We start from the raw sequence: 13,919 nt of genomic DNA, 5'->3' as shown, positions 1-13,919 counted from the left end.
TGAGAAAGTTCTCTGGAGTTGAAGCGGGAGGTGATGGGGGCAACTCTTCGAAAATCCTTAACTAAATGCAGCTGCTTGTTACATGGAGACTGACTTGCATGCCAGGAATATCTAAAAAGCTAACGAATACAAAATAAAAATAAACAGCAGTAAAAAGGCTCTCTCTTTGTTGCAGTAAGCTCGGTTGGGGTTTTCAGTTTGTTTAGGAATGGGATAATTGTGGCATCCACTTTATTTTGGTAAGGCAGTGAAACGTGGATTAATGTTATGTGATTGGGATGCTACCACCATCTGAACTTTTTCCTTCATCCCCCGCCCCCAGCCACACCCCCCAGAACACCCAGGCATGGACATCCATAGGACCTGAGTCTCAAACAGTTGCCCCTGAGTGAATTACATTGGAAGAGGGCAGATAATTTAATGGGATAATCTTGGCAGGGCCAGCAAATTTCACACCTCATCTCTCACTAATAGAAAGGCAGCAGAAGGCTACAACATCCTCAGATGAAAAGGTTGTATAAAAAGGCTCTGCTTAACAGTAACTGTCTGTCCATAAATAAGGTTTTGTAGAGTCTTGATCCAAAAGCTGTTATGAAATACTGATAAGCCAAGCCTCATAATGTTTGGCCTCCTTACATTTCCTTTTCCTGCTTCTCTCCATAGAACCATAGATTTTTTTTTTTTTTTTAAGAGAGAGAGGGGGACTAAAAAAAAGATCAACAGTCCAAACTTTATTTTTTTCAAGTATTTCTATACAGGATGGACTTCCTTTGATAGCTGTTTAAAGAGGTGGCGTGGAGTAATGGAAATAGAATGGGATTTGAGCCTGATAGGGAATGAGGGTTTGAATTGGGGCTTTGTTGCCTTCTTGGGCAAAGTTACCTAACTTTTTGAGCCTCTGTTTTCTTATCTGTAAAATGGGAATAACAATAATATGTGGCTTACTGGGGGGGTTTGCGAGAATAAAAGGATGTTATGAACTTATAGCACCTAACACAGCACCATGGACTTAGTGAACGTGAAGTATTTTAGCCACCATCATTATCAAGGGCTTACTGAAGAAATTTGAAAAATTTGCTTCAAAACGATGGTCCTGCTGCAAGGTAGCAACCAAGGCTCAGAGAATAGCAAGTTTTACAAGGTTTTAGGACTCCAGAGTGTTTTGTTTTATAGGGAGCATGCAGATGCTCTAGATCTGAGCAGTACCCAGGCCAGTGCTGGGGACCTGGATGGAAGGGATTCCACAGTGCAGTTTTGCAATGCCTTACAACAAAGGCTTTTTTCAGAACAGCAAGCTCTTTGGGGAAGAGCAACCCCTCCCAGGTGCTTAGTGTAATTCCAGAATCCTACAATGGGGAATGTTACATTTCAGGGACCTCCACTTGTAATCTGACCGTTTTTAGCTCCAATATCCAAATAATCTTGCTGAGCACAACTTGAAAGAGAAGGATAATGGCCGGAGGAAAGGATCCTGAGGTGCTCTGTTTGCCATTTAAATTTTCTGAGTAGAAGAAAAAAAGTTCATGTTACCCAAAGAGAGAAGAGTAATGAAGTGTGTGGGAAGCGGGAGGGGTGATAAAGAGGACTTCTAAAGACAAAGCAGAGGTTGGGTTTGATATTTTATTTTTCAACAGTGAAGCTTGTCACTCAGTGTATTTCAACTAACATTTATTATATATTTATCACATGAAAGATACAGTATTCGTGTCCAGGAATAAAGTATTATCTTTGCCCTCAAGGAGAGAGAAGGAGAAAAATTCTCACTTTTTTGAGCACCTGCTATATGCCAGGTATCATTTTTTTAAAGCTATTAAATTTATGCTTCTCAGCACTCCTTGGAGTTTGGACTTCTGATCCTATTTTACAGATAAGAAAATCGAGGCTCAGGAAGGTAAGTATCTCAGCCAAATTCGTACAATTATTAAGTTGGGATTTGGGATTTGAATCTAGGTATTTTGACTCTCAGGTGTATGCTCTTTTTGTTATCCTTAAAGTGTGATTGGGGAGACACCAATGAGCAGATGTGGTACCACAGGCAACTATCTCTCCCACAAGTGAATTACAGGAAAGAGTTGTGGAAAAAATGCTGTGGGAACATGGGGAAGAATACATTAATTCTCAGGGGATTAGAGGGTCAGAGGAAGAACATGAGTGCCTCCTTCATAGGCTTATTGTGAAGAGTCAATGAAATAATTCATGGAACACACTCAGACTGTGCATAGTGAGTGCTCAGTGAGTGTTCTGCTATAGTTATGTAGCCAGTGAGAGGCCTGATCAGGATTTATCTGCCTCTAAAACCCATGTACTCTTGCTCCCCTGTGCACTTTTTAAACAGACATGTGATTGTTGGAAGAGTAAGTAACTGTGCAGTCACCAAATGAAAGGGAAGACACCAATACAGTTGCTCTGGTATATTCACCACCTGCCCCAATCCTGGCTTTTAGGACTGGACTGCGTTGGGTATGGGAGGGGATTTGGATAGATGTGGGGTTGGAAAGAATCAAGATGTCTCATCATGAACTATAGCGCTCCTAGAACTCTGGCCAGGATTTACCACCTGCCCTCATTCATTCATTGATCATACATTTTCTATGCACTTACAGTGAACCAAATATTCTGATAGTCTCACTGGAGATGTAAAGATGAATAAGGTTAGATCATTGCCTTGGAGCGTTTTTCAAATGGCAGATTTATGGCAGAGATTGCTAGCTGATCACCAAATATGTTTCCATCTCTTCCGGTCATATGACTAGACAACATTTCTCAGCTTTCTCACAGTTAAGTGAAGCCATGTGACTAAATACTAGCCAATTAAATGAAATTGGAGGTAATTTTTGTCGCTTGTAGGCTTGACCCATAAAAAACTCCCCAGGCAGAATCGGTATGATCCTTCTTCAGTGGCTTGACAACCTTAGAAGTCATGTGTTGAAAGTGTCACAACGTGGAAAGAGCCTGAGACTCTCCCTTAATCACTGTGTGGTGGAAGCCACACTTGTTTAGGTTTTATGTGAACCAAAAACAAGTGTCCATTGTTAAGGCTGAGATTTTGAGGTTTTTTTTGTTGTTGTTGTTACAGCTGCTAATGTTACCTTAACTAACATGAGGTTGTAAATCAGTGTGTGGTGAGATCAATTTAGTGGGTTAGGACCAGCATTTTTAGATAGAATAAAATAGGAAACCTGGTTTGTGTCTGACCACTTCATGCAGACCTGGGGCTCCATCCAGTAAATTAAACCCCTTCCCAAATAATTTATGGCACACATAGGGTGCCTCTAGCACTGTAGAGAATCTAGAAGAATGAAGGGTGGCCTTTACCCTTGGGGAGTTTACCTTTTAGGGGCAGTAAAATAGGCACTTTATACAGCCAGTGAGTACAGAGTTGGCAATTATATATGCAGAATCCCTAGAAGGGTGGGTCTTTCGGGAGGAAGTGTGATATGATGTGAGCCTTGAAGGAAGGATTGAGAGGGTGCGGGATTGAAGGATGGGAGATGGGAAGAGGAGTTGGACATTTCACTGCTGGAAAAGGGCTGGAGTTCCACAGCAGCCTGCAGCTGCTCTGGGGGTCTCCATGGACTCGCTGAGACTATCCTGAGTTCTTAAACCAGGCCTTCACTGTGGAATGAAGCTGATCTCCAGGGGATGGGAGAGTGAAGAAAAGAAAGACAGCGTTGAATGAAGCCTGTTGTGTTTTTAGCATATGAAGGGTGGAGGAGGAGAGAGAAGGAAGCAGGTTCACTGGGAGCCTGAAGACTTGTCTTTCTTCCCAAAGGGTGTCCCAGGGAGTTAAAAATGTGGTGCATTTCAGGGCTGCTTGTCAAAGGTATATGATGGTGTCTTATTGTCTCTAATGCAGCCGTTTTCTCTTATAGTGCAGGCTACTTAATTCTATTCCCCCCTCTTGTCTGCTTGATGAAAAGAATAATAGTATACTAATAATTAACACACTGAGCATACTGTGGGCCAAGTACTATTCTAAGTTCTTTAAGCGTTTTAACTTGCATAGTCTTCAGGACGACCCTATGAGGTAAGCCAGAGTTCTAGGAGCATTATTGTTCACTATTAGGCATCTTGATTCTCTCCAGCTCCACACCTGTGTGAATCCTCTACCATGCCCAAAGCAGAATCCAGGCTAAAAGCCAGGATGAGGGCAGATGGGAGAAAATACAAGAGGAACTGTCTTGGTGTCTTCCCTTCTATTTGGTAACTACACAACTACTTACTCTTCCAACAACCACATGTCTGTTGAAAAGGTGCACAGCAGAGCAAGAGTATATGGGCTTTAGAAGCAGATTAATCCTGACCAGGTCTTTCACCGGCTGCTGAACACTCCTTGAACACTCACAATGCATGTGGCAGGGTGCTCAGTGTGTTCCACGATATCCCCATTTTCCAGATAAGGAAACTGAGGCACAGAGAAGTAAGTAACCTGCCCAAGACCACACAGAGAGTTAAATGGGAAAACTAGGATTTGAACCTGCATATCCTAAGGCCTGAGTTTTGTTCCTAATCATTATTATGCCAAACTGCATTGCAGTTTTTTTTTTCAACTCTGTCTGATGATTAAAATTCTCTGTAAGATCCCAGCCAAATAGCTGAGTCAAAATAATTATAATTAAATCCTCCATTTGTATAGGGCTTTGCAGCTTACAAAATCATTTTATGTACAGTATTACCTTTAATTTTCCAAAAAATACAGTTAAATAGGATTTATTTCTCTCTTCCTTTTAAAAGTAGGCGGGTGAGTTTGGCAGCTCACACAAGGTCACTCTGTAGCTGTCAGGGCCTGTCTAAAACCCAGCCCCTTTGACTTAGGGCCCATTGAACTTTCTGCTCTAAAGACTACTTTTGTTTGGAATTTGTGCCTCTAATATACTAATATATGACTATTTTCACTACTGTTTCACCAAAAGGTGAATTTGCCTGATTTTCACTTGTTTCATCCACAAAATCTTCAAATAGCTGTTGTCTTTAGAAACAGTTGAAAGGCATTTGTAGATGGGACCTGGCTCTGGGATTTCTGTAACCTAGGAAAATTTAATTGCAAAAAGACAGAGAAGTTACTTAAAAACAGGATTTTCCTAAGTGGTTGGTGATTGTGGCAGGGAGAGGAGCCAGGAAGAGAAGGACTTTGGCATCAGATGGACTAGGCTCACTACTGCTCTGCCAGGTCAGCAAACTACGTCACCTCTGAGACTGGCTTTCCTCACGTGTAAAATGGGAGCCATAATGGCGCCTACCATGACAGAGGGGGAAGGACCATGGGTAGTGTTTGGCACAGTGCCTGGGCCATAGTTGGTTGTTGGTGTGTGATCGAAGCTACATCTCTCAATTGAATGGAGAGCAGCAATTCTTCCTTTAAGATTTTTCACAGGATGGGATGGGGCAAAATTGCTAGTTCTCAGCGCCTTGTTAGGCATGATTTTATAATACAGTTATCTCTGACACGGACTTTCTTAGCACCTGGAAATCTTAGGTTATAATTATATTGTTTATCAAGGGCAGGGACTTTCTTATGCTCTGTGAAGGTTAAACATCATAAGGTAAAAATAGAACATGCTGCCTGAAATCCTAGATATCCTGGAAAGGCTCTTATCTGTTCTTCATGGGAAACTGACACCATTTCCGGATGGGTTTAGACAATGTACATGAAAGCAACTTATTCTACTTTTTCTCCATAAGAGAGATTATAGCCTTGCTTCTAGGATTTCACTCCAACTGGGGTGTTTCAAAGTTTTTACATAATTTTCACACCCCCTGGAGAGTATTGGCTGTTTTTCTTTTTTCTGCCTGAACTTCCATTGTGGTGATGGACTGTATTAGCCTTTCATATGCCTACCTTAAAGAGGTAATGCTTAACCCAGTCATGACTGTTTTATCTCCTCCCTTCAGAGAACTGTTGTGTGTTGTATGGGGATTTTCAGTCCCAAGATATTGCCTGTTGGAGACCAGTGGTGTGTAGACCACTGAAAACAAGCAGCAACTAAATATATATATATATATATATATATATATATATATTTTTTTTTTTTTTGAGACGGAGTCTCACTCTGTGGCCCAAGCTGGAGTGCAGTGGCACGATCTCAGCTCACTGCAACTTCTGCCTCCTGGGTTTTTTAAGTGATTCTGCTGGCTCAGCCTCCCGAGCAGCTTGGATTACAGGCGCCTGCCACTATGCCCGGCTAATTTTTGTATTTTTAGTAGAGACAGGGTTTCACCATGTTGGCCAGGCTGGTCTTGAACTCCTGACCTCAAGTGATCTGCCCCGCTCGGCTTCCCAAAGTGCTGGGATTACAGGCGTAAGCCACCGCGCCCGGCCTAAGCAGCAACAATTTTCGACGATGTTCGTAATCTACCAGTGATTTAAACCTCTTTTTCTCTGCGCGGCTCATAGCGCTTTGCCCACTCACATCTGGTGTCCCTAAGTCAAAGCATTGAAAACTTTGCCTGTGACCAGGTAGTCTTCAGTGGGTTAGAGTCTGCTGTCAGGGCCTCCCAGGGGACACGTGATAACTAATGTCCTTTTTCCCCACTGAGGAAGGGGGGAGCTGAACTGAGCATGTCCAGTCTGCGCTACCCAGCTCATCCATAAGTTGCTGCCTAGGACTGTGCTCCGGGCCTCTGCAAGGAGGAGTTAGTAAAGGTGCAGAGAAAGTCCAGGACTTAACACTGATTAGTCTCCCTCCCCAGAAAGAAAGCACCTGGCACAGGGAATAAAGCATTTTCCCCCTTATGCTGGCTACAACTTGATTTTTTTTTTTTTTTTTTTTTTGAGACGGAGTCTCGCTCTGTCGCCCAGGCTGGAGTGCAGTGGCACATTCTCTGCTCACTGCAAGCTCCGCCTCCTGGGTTCACGCCATTCTCCTGCCTCAGCCTCCTCAGTAGCTGGGACTACAGGCACCCGCCACCACGGCCAGCTAATTTTTTGTATTTTTAATAGGGACGGGGTTTCACCATGTTAGCCAGGATGGTCTCGATCTCCTGACTTCGTGATCCGCCCGCCTCGGCCTCCCAAAGTGCTGGAATTACAGGCGTGAGCCACCGCGCCTGGCCTTTTTTTTTTTTTTTTTTTTTTTTAAGGAGCAGTTGTCAGATTTGATGGTTGTGTTGGGGTTAAAACTATGTAGATAAGGTGGTCAAAACCTTTTAGAAATAATCCTCCCACATCTTTGCCTGAAGGCTTAGGTTTAGAAAGTTTCTTAGCCATCCTAGGATGTGGGTGAAAGTGGCTTCCCCTAGACTCATCAAATACACAGAGCAATTGATCTGAGTGCTGGTGGATGGGAGGGAAGGAAAGGAGGGGCCCAAGAGGCGCAGCTCCACCTGCCCGAGGGAGACGTCCTGTGTAAACTAACAAGAAGTCACTGGTGCTTCGGTTTGGTTAAATACTGATTTAGCAACTGAAAGGGATGCAGGAGAAATATGGCAATATCCTCTCCAGTAAGAAGTTTACTGTTTTTGTTAGGGAGGCAAGACTGATACACCCCAAACGGTATGGGAATAATGAATTGATCCAAATATCAGTAGCCTGCCCTTGGTTTAGGGCCCTTTGCCTATCTTGAAGCCTCCAGGAATTTCTACCCTCACACCGGCCTACCTCCCTGGCATATCTAGCTCAGACTCTTTCCTCTTTTCATTTCTTCTTGCTGAATTCTTACTTGTTCTTCAGCCTGTATTGCATCCACATCCAGGAAGGCACCCTGGCCTGTTTCAGCCTCTGTCAGTCCTTCTTTTGTGGTCTCACCTTCCACCAGTATTCTCACATAGGCCGTCTAAATCACACCTGCTTATTCTGATTTAGCCCAACACCTTTGCAATAATTGTCACTGTCAAGTATTAAGCATTGACTGTGGACCGAGCACCTGGCAAGGCATTTTGTATTTTGTAGTGGAATCATATTATTTTCTCCCTGTAGAACTATTGCCTTTCTTTCCTTCCTTCCTTCCTTCCTGCCTTCCTGCCTTCCTTCCTTCCTTCCTGCCTTCCTGCCTTCCTGCCTTCCTTTCTTCCTTTCTTTCCTTCCTTCTCTTCTTTTTTTTTTTTTTTCTTTTTTGATGGAGTTTCGCTCTTGTTGCCCAAGCTGGAGTGCAACGGTGCGATCTCAGCTCACTACAAACTCTGCCTCCCAGGTTCAAGCAATTCTCCAGCCTCAGCCTCCCGAGTAGCTGGAATTACAGGCACCTGCCACCACGCTTGCCTAATTTTTGTATATTTAGTAGAGACGGGTTTTGCCATGTTGGCCAGGCTGGTCTCAAAATCCTGGCCTCAAGTGATCCACCCACCTTGGCCTCCTAAAGTGTTGGGATTACAGGCGTGAGCCACTGCACCCGGCCTATTGCCCTGATTTCAATCCCTCATCTGTCACTCCCTCATTCTGGGAAATGCCCCTTCATCAGTTCCAAAAGGAACTGCTCTGGCCCACACTAATCATAGTCTTTCCTTGGGATTTAGGGGCAGCCCTTCTGGGATGGGGAAGCTGAGAGATGCCCTTGGTCATGTCTGAGCCCAGGAAATAAGCTGGTGTGTAGGAGAGAATGACTTCATATCCAGAGCAGGCATTGCTGAGAGGCAGAAGAGGTCTGACAGCCTGCCAATCTCTTTTCCACCTCCCTGGGGTTTCCTTATCTGAGCCAGTAGACGCTGCTTTCATGAGGTTATTGTGTTCCTACAATGCACACAGCCTCACCTCACTAATCCTCATAACAAAATGAAGTGGGTGTTATCTTTTTTTTTTAAGCTAAGAGGAAGCAGTTTTATTGCTTTTTCTGATGAGAACATTTATATCCATTAAAAGCAAATTCAGAAATGTATAATGAAAACAAATTTCACCCATTATCCTACCATTCAGAGATAACTTCTGATTGTGTTTATACACGTGGATTTATAAAAGGAGGTTATGCTTTTATTCCCAAAAGAAAACTGAGGCTCAGAGATGTTAAGTAACTCCTCTAGGGTCAAAACCAGTGCAAATCACTAAAACGTGTTGACTGTCTGTTAAATTCAATGTAATTAAGTGCCACAGGGAGTTACAGGCAGTAGGTTTTGTGGATCAAGAAGGAAAGAGGCCGGCATTGATTGGAATTACTGGGAGGGTTTTCTGAAGGAGGTGGGGCTTGACAGAGTGATCTAATATGTATATTATATGTTATATATGTATATATTTTAAGGCTTGTTTTATTTTAATGGCTGATCTATATAATCACAGAAGCCAGTATGTACAGACAAAGTGGGAGTTTTTATTTCCTTGTCTCTTCCTCCTTGGACAAGGTCTTGATGATTTCCTCCTTCTTGACCTGGAGGCACTCTTTATGGCGCTTGCATGCTTCCTTGGTCTTAGACCTTTGGGCCTCAACCTGGTTAGCCAGGAGCTTCTTGCGAGCCTTATCTGCCTTCAGCTTGTGGATGTGTTCCATGAGAATCGCTTGTTTTTGAACACATTCCCCTTAACCTTCAGGTACAGGCTGTGATACATGAGGTGATCAATCTTCTTAGATATGTGGTATCTTCTGAGCAGCCAGCACAGAATCCTCATTCTCCTCATCCACGTGACCTTCTCTGGCATCCGGGCATTGGTTGTACCCTTTCGCTTACCTATGCCCATGTGCCTGCCCTTCCGGTAGGCCAAGGTGTTTTCCTGGCATCGAGCCTGGGAATGGACAGTCATTGGCTTGCGGATCATCAGCCCATCTTTGATCAGCTTCCAGATCTGCTGACGGGAGTTGGCATTGGAGATTTCATTGGTTTCATTGGGGTCCAACCAGACCTTCTTCTTGCCACAGGGGAGGACCCTAGAGGCAAGCCTCTTCTGAAGCCTGAGCATACTCATGGCTGTGACCATAGCAGTGAAAGGTGAGTGATCTAATATTGACTTGATTCCTCCCATTAAGTGGCCTCTGAGTGGGCAAAGCCAGTGAATGGGGATACCTGAGCCCTGCCTGCTGTCGGGACTGGGCACTGCCTAAGACAATGATTACTTTTGAGCTTTTCTGAAGTGAAAATAAGTCAACGTGAACATGGCAAAGAGGGACAGAGGAAGAGACATATGGTATCTAGAAGGAAGTTGGCAGGTAACAGGGTGCCAGGAAATTAAGACCTAAAGAAATAGAGTGGAGGAGAAGGAGGGTGGGGGCACAACAGTGGATTGTGGTTTTGCATTTGAATCAGGAGGAGGAAAAAAACACCCATCCTTCCTCTCCTTTTTTTTTTTTTTTTTTTTTTTGTCTTTAAACAGGCACTGTCACTCTCTTTTGGGATTACTTATTTATATGTTTGTCTCTCCCTCTGCACTGTGAGATCTGGGTGAGGAGGAATGGTGTTTAATTTTCATGCATATCTTCAGTGTTCAGCACATTAAGCCTGGCACAAATCAAAGAGACACTCATTAAATATTTTTCAAAGCAAGGATCCACTGACATGACTTTCAGGCAGGCCCTCCCAGGCTGTCTACAACCCCCTCTGTGGCCTCATAGGGCACCTATGCACATGTTGGCTTTTCATGGGCTGTTCCCTCCCACAGAAGCACCTTTCCCCCACCCATCAGCTACAGTCCTTCTGTCTTGGCTCAGATGTCACATCCCTGACTCAACAGGTGAGATTGGATTTCCACTCACATGCTCTCCTAGCACTTTGTGTTCTTAAATAACCTTCATTATAATTTGTCATTGAATATTTATTTGTGTAATGACTGTTTTTTGGGATCTTCTCTATCACTGGGTTGGATGCTCCTTACAGTAGGGTCTGGTTCTGGATCTCCTGAGCCTGGGCCAGTTGAATGGATTCTACTTTTACTTTTACTAAGCATTGTTCTTCCTTCCTAGAGGCCGAGATAACTCCAGCTTACCTTGGTGTGACTATCTAGGAATTTAAAAATGCGTCTTCGAACAACTGAAAATCTCCAGGCTATCTCTTCCAACAGTTGAGGAATCCAGCCCTGTAAAAAGTCAATCAGGCTAAATGACACCTGCTGTGAGTTCTGTTTGCTGGAGAGCAGTGGGCAGCTCCAGAGCTGGGCTGTTTTCCCAACATGGAGTCTGTGATAACTGGGTTTTGCTGCTATAAATTAGGGTCACCGTGCTCTTAATTGGCAACCAATTCAGATTCTCCCTTACAGTCCTCCTCTTTCTCCTTTTTCGTGTGGACTGTGTTTGAGAGAAGGTGTGGAAAATCCTGGCACTGTGCTACAGGGACGGTGCACCTGCAGGCTGGGAATAGGGGTGGTGAGTGCTGGCTGCCGGCCCTCAGCACCTTTTTCTCCCTCCCTGTTGCTCTGCCCTTCCCTGTCTTTTCTCAGGAATTTTGAAAGAGGTCTCATTACTAGGGAAATATCCCCTGGGGAGCTCTTCCTCTCTCTTCTTTCTCTCAATGAGTAGAGGGGAAAGTGTTCTCAGTTTTGAACCTGCAAGCCATCTGGATGCAAAGATGGCCAGAAATGCCCCCTTGTCTCTGGATTTCCTACAGCAACTCTGCCTTAGCCTCCCAGTACCATCTGCTTCAGGCTGGGACATCTTTCCTTCATGCAGGAGAAAGGGGAGCTTAATAAAATTTTGCTGGGGTTTCTTGGGGCCTGAGGCAGTAGTGGGGAGGAGAGAAGCCTGGGCTGTTTTATTTCTTGCACCTGCTATGAGTCAGGAGTGGTCCTTGGTCAGCAGGCACATGGAGGCCTGCTGGGTGCCAGGCATTGGGCAGGTGTTGGGGCTACAGGATTATCTGCTAGGACCTCAAAGTCTGGCCTTGTGGGCAGCGTGAAAACAATGATGGTGACACAGTGAGAATCTGGGCACAGGTCCTGGAAGGTGTGGAGAGGGAGCAGCCAATGCAGGCTCCTGTTAGAGTGCTGGAGGCAGAATCAGGAAAGGTGACTCAGGGGAGTCACCTTTTTTTCACTGGAAAAAAATGTGTCTGGGGGGCACTAAAACAAGAGCCCATTATGTGTTTTAAAATGATATTAGTAATAATGTAGGGGTTTATTTGGACAAATGAGTTCACAAAATTGTGCTGCCTGTAATGTTGATTCTTGACTGAGGGATAAAACTCACTTCCCAGGCCCCTTTCTATAAGCCAGTTCCCACCATCCCCTTGAACCTCAGCTGCTCCACCAGAGTCAAAGCAACTCAGAAGGAGGCTGAGACCCCCATGCTTCATTGCTAATCGATGGGCATGGTGGATGGGCATGAGGGTGGGGTTCAGGACCTTACCTAGCATCTGTCTTCCCAGAATGTTGCTCTGCCCTTTCTGGGGATAAGAGGTCTTAGTTTCTTTATCTCTATAATGGGAATTATAATCCATTCCCTGAAGATTATGGAAGATTATAGGAGGTAAAGGCTATAAAGTCACCTTGTAAACCTAAAGTCCTATCTGAGATCGAGGATTTAGACGGCAAGTACCATTTTGTCTTCATTTCTTGGTGAATGGATCCATGAGGCCTCCTTTATTCACTCAACAGATATTTACGTGGCAGGCATCATTCTTGATACTGAGGGTAAAGCTGTGAACAAAACAAAGACCCTGGTCATGGAGGAGTCAGGAAATACAGAAATATACATGACAGCAGGTAACAGGAAGGGCCAAGAAGAATGAGCAGGGTAAAGAGCTTGTAAAGGAGGTGGGGTGGGTGCTGTCGCATGGGGCAGTCTGGGAGGCCTCTAGGTTTAAGGGATTTGAGCAGAGAGACCTGTGTGAAGGGAAAGGGTGACCCCTGAGACTGTCTGAGGGAGGAGCAGTGAGTGCAGAGGCATTCAAAGCAAATGCCTTGAAATGGGAGTGTTATCAGTTTACAGTACAACCAGCAATTGCTTCTACTACCACTGGTAATATTTATAGAGTCTATACTGTGTGCCAGGCAGTATTCAGGTGCCGCGACAACCCTATTCGGTAGGTCCTATTTTTATCCTTCCCCCATGTCACAGATGAGGCATTCTTAGAACAAACCAAGCATCCAGATAATACGAAGAGGGAGCCGTTCTCATTTACATGGGGAGTGTATAAGTCACAGCCCTGCACAGAGGGAACAGTGTATGGTTTGGAAAGAAAAAAAATCTCAGTTTGGGCCTGGCCTGCTACTCATCTGCTGCTAGGGCAAGATGTTTCACCTCTCTGGGCTTCTGTTTCCTGATTTATAAAATGGGCTAATAAAATCTCAGAGGATTATTATGTATATTAAGTGAGAGATCCAAGTGAAAGAATGTTTCAAACTGCAGGGCACCATGAGAATATCACTTTATTCTTCTTCTTATTATGCCAATTCTCATTCCTTGCCTCTTGCAAAGAGAGAGAATGAGAGAAAAATGGAAACTTGCAACTTACTTAACTTCCTTTGTTCTTTCCCTGAAAACTTATTTTCTACTAATGTCTGTGGGAGTGAATTAACTAGAGTATCCAGTTGAATTAAGTATTTTGCTGAAAGATGAAGGGACTGTGAGATAAAGTTGGTGCCAAGGATTCTCACATTTCTAAAGGAATCACTTGAGGTGCTAGGACTCCCAGTCCACTCTTCCACAATACCAGACAACCTGTAATCCTCAGACCCAGAATCTTATGACAGCTTTCTCTGATTTCACATTGTGTAGATTATCTACCCAAAAAAGTAAGTGGCCTCAAATAGTGCTGCCCTTTAAAATTATTCTATGCATTTGTCCCAGAGTCTTGTGGGATGAATGGCTAAATCCTACTGGATTAGGCAAGATGGGTATTATTATTTGGGGCTACAGAATGGAAAAACTCAGGTGAAGGAAGTTATCCCAAACTTCATAATTGATGGTGAGCCTGGATACTCATTCTCAAATCTGGTGAGGCATCATTGGCTTCTACCATGATGGCGATGGTAAGCTCATTTGTCAATCAAATGATCGATTGGCAGTAGGGTGATGATAGTTAATAATAATCTATTACATATTTCAAAATAGCTAGAAGAGAATAATTAG

General features: G+C 44.0%; 1 protein-coding gene and 1 pseudogene across 2 annotated transcripts in view; one reads left to right on the top strand and one right to left on the bottom strand.

Moving 5' to 3' along the window:
* Nucleotides 1-13,919, top strand: part of ROR1 (receptor tyrosine kinase like orphan receptor 1) — a 407,220-nt gene that overhangs the window by 5,128 nt on the left and 388,173 nt on the right. The gene's annotated exons all lie outside the window — the stretch shown is intronic.
* LOC107966976 (large ribosomal subunit protein eL19-like) lies at nt 9,161-9,826 on the bottom strand (annotated as a pseudogene).

Source organism: Pan troglodytes, chromosome 1 (genome assembly GCF_028858775.2).
Source record: "Pan troglodytes isolate AG18354 chromosome 1, NHGRI_mPanTro3-v2.0_pri, whole genome shotgun sequence".
In the NCBI taxonomy this organism is placed as follows: Eukaryota; Metazoa; Chordata; class Mammalia; order Primates; family Hominidae; genus Pan; species Pan troglodytes.
The sequence above is the reverse complement of the archived record's forward strand: the minus strand, read 5'-3'. Positions and strand labels throughout refer to the sequence as shown.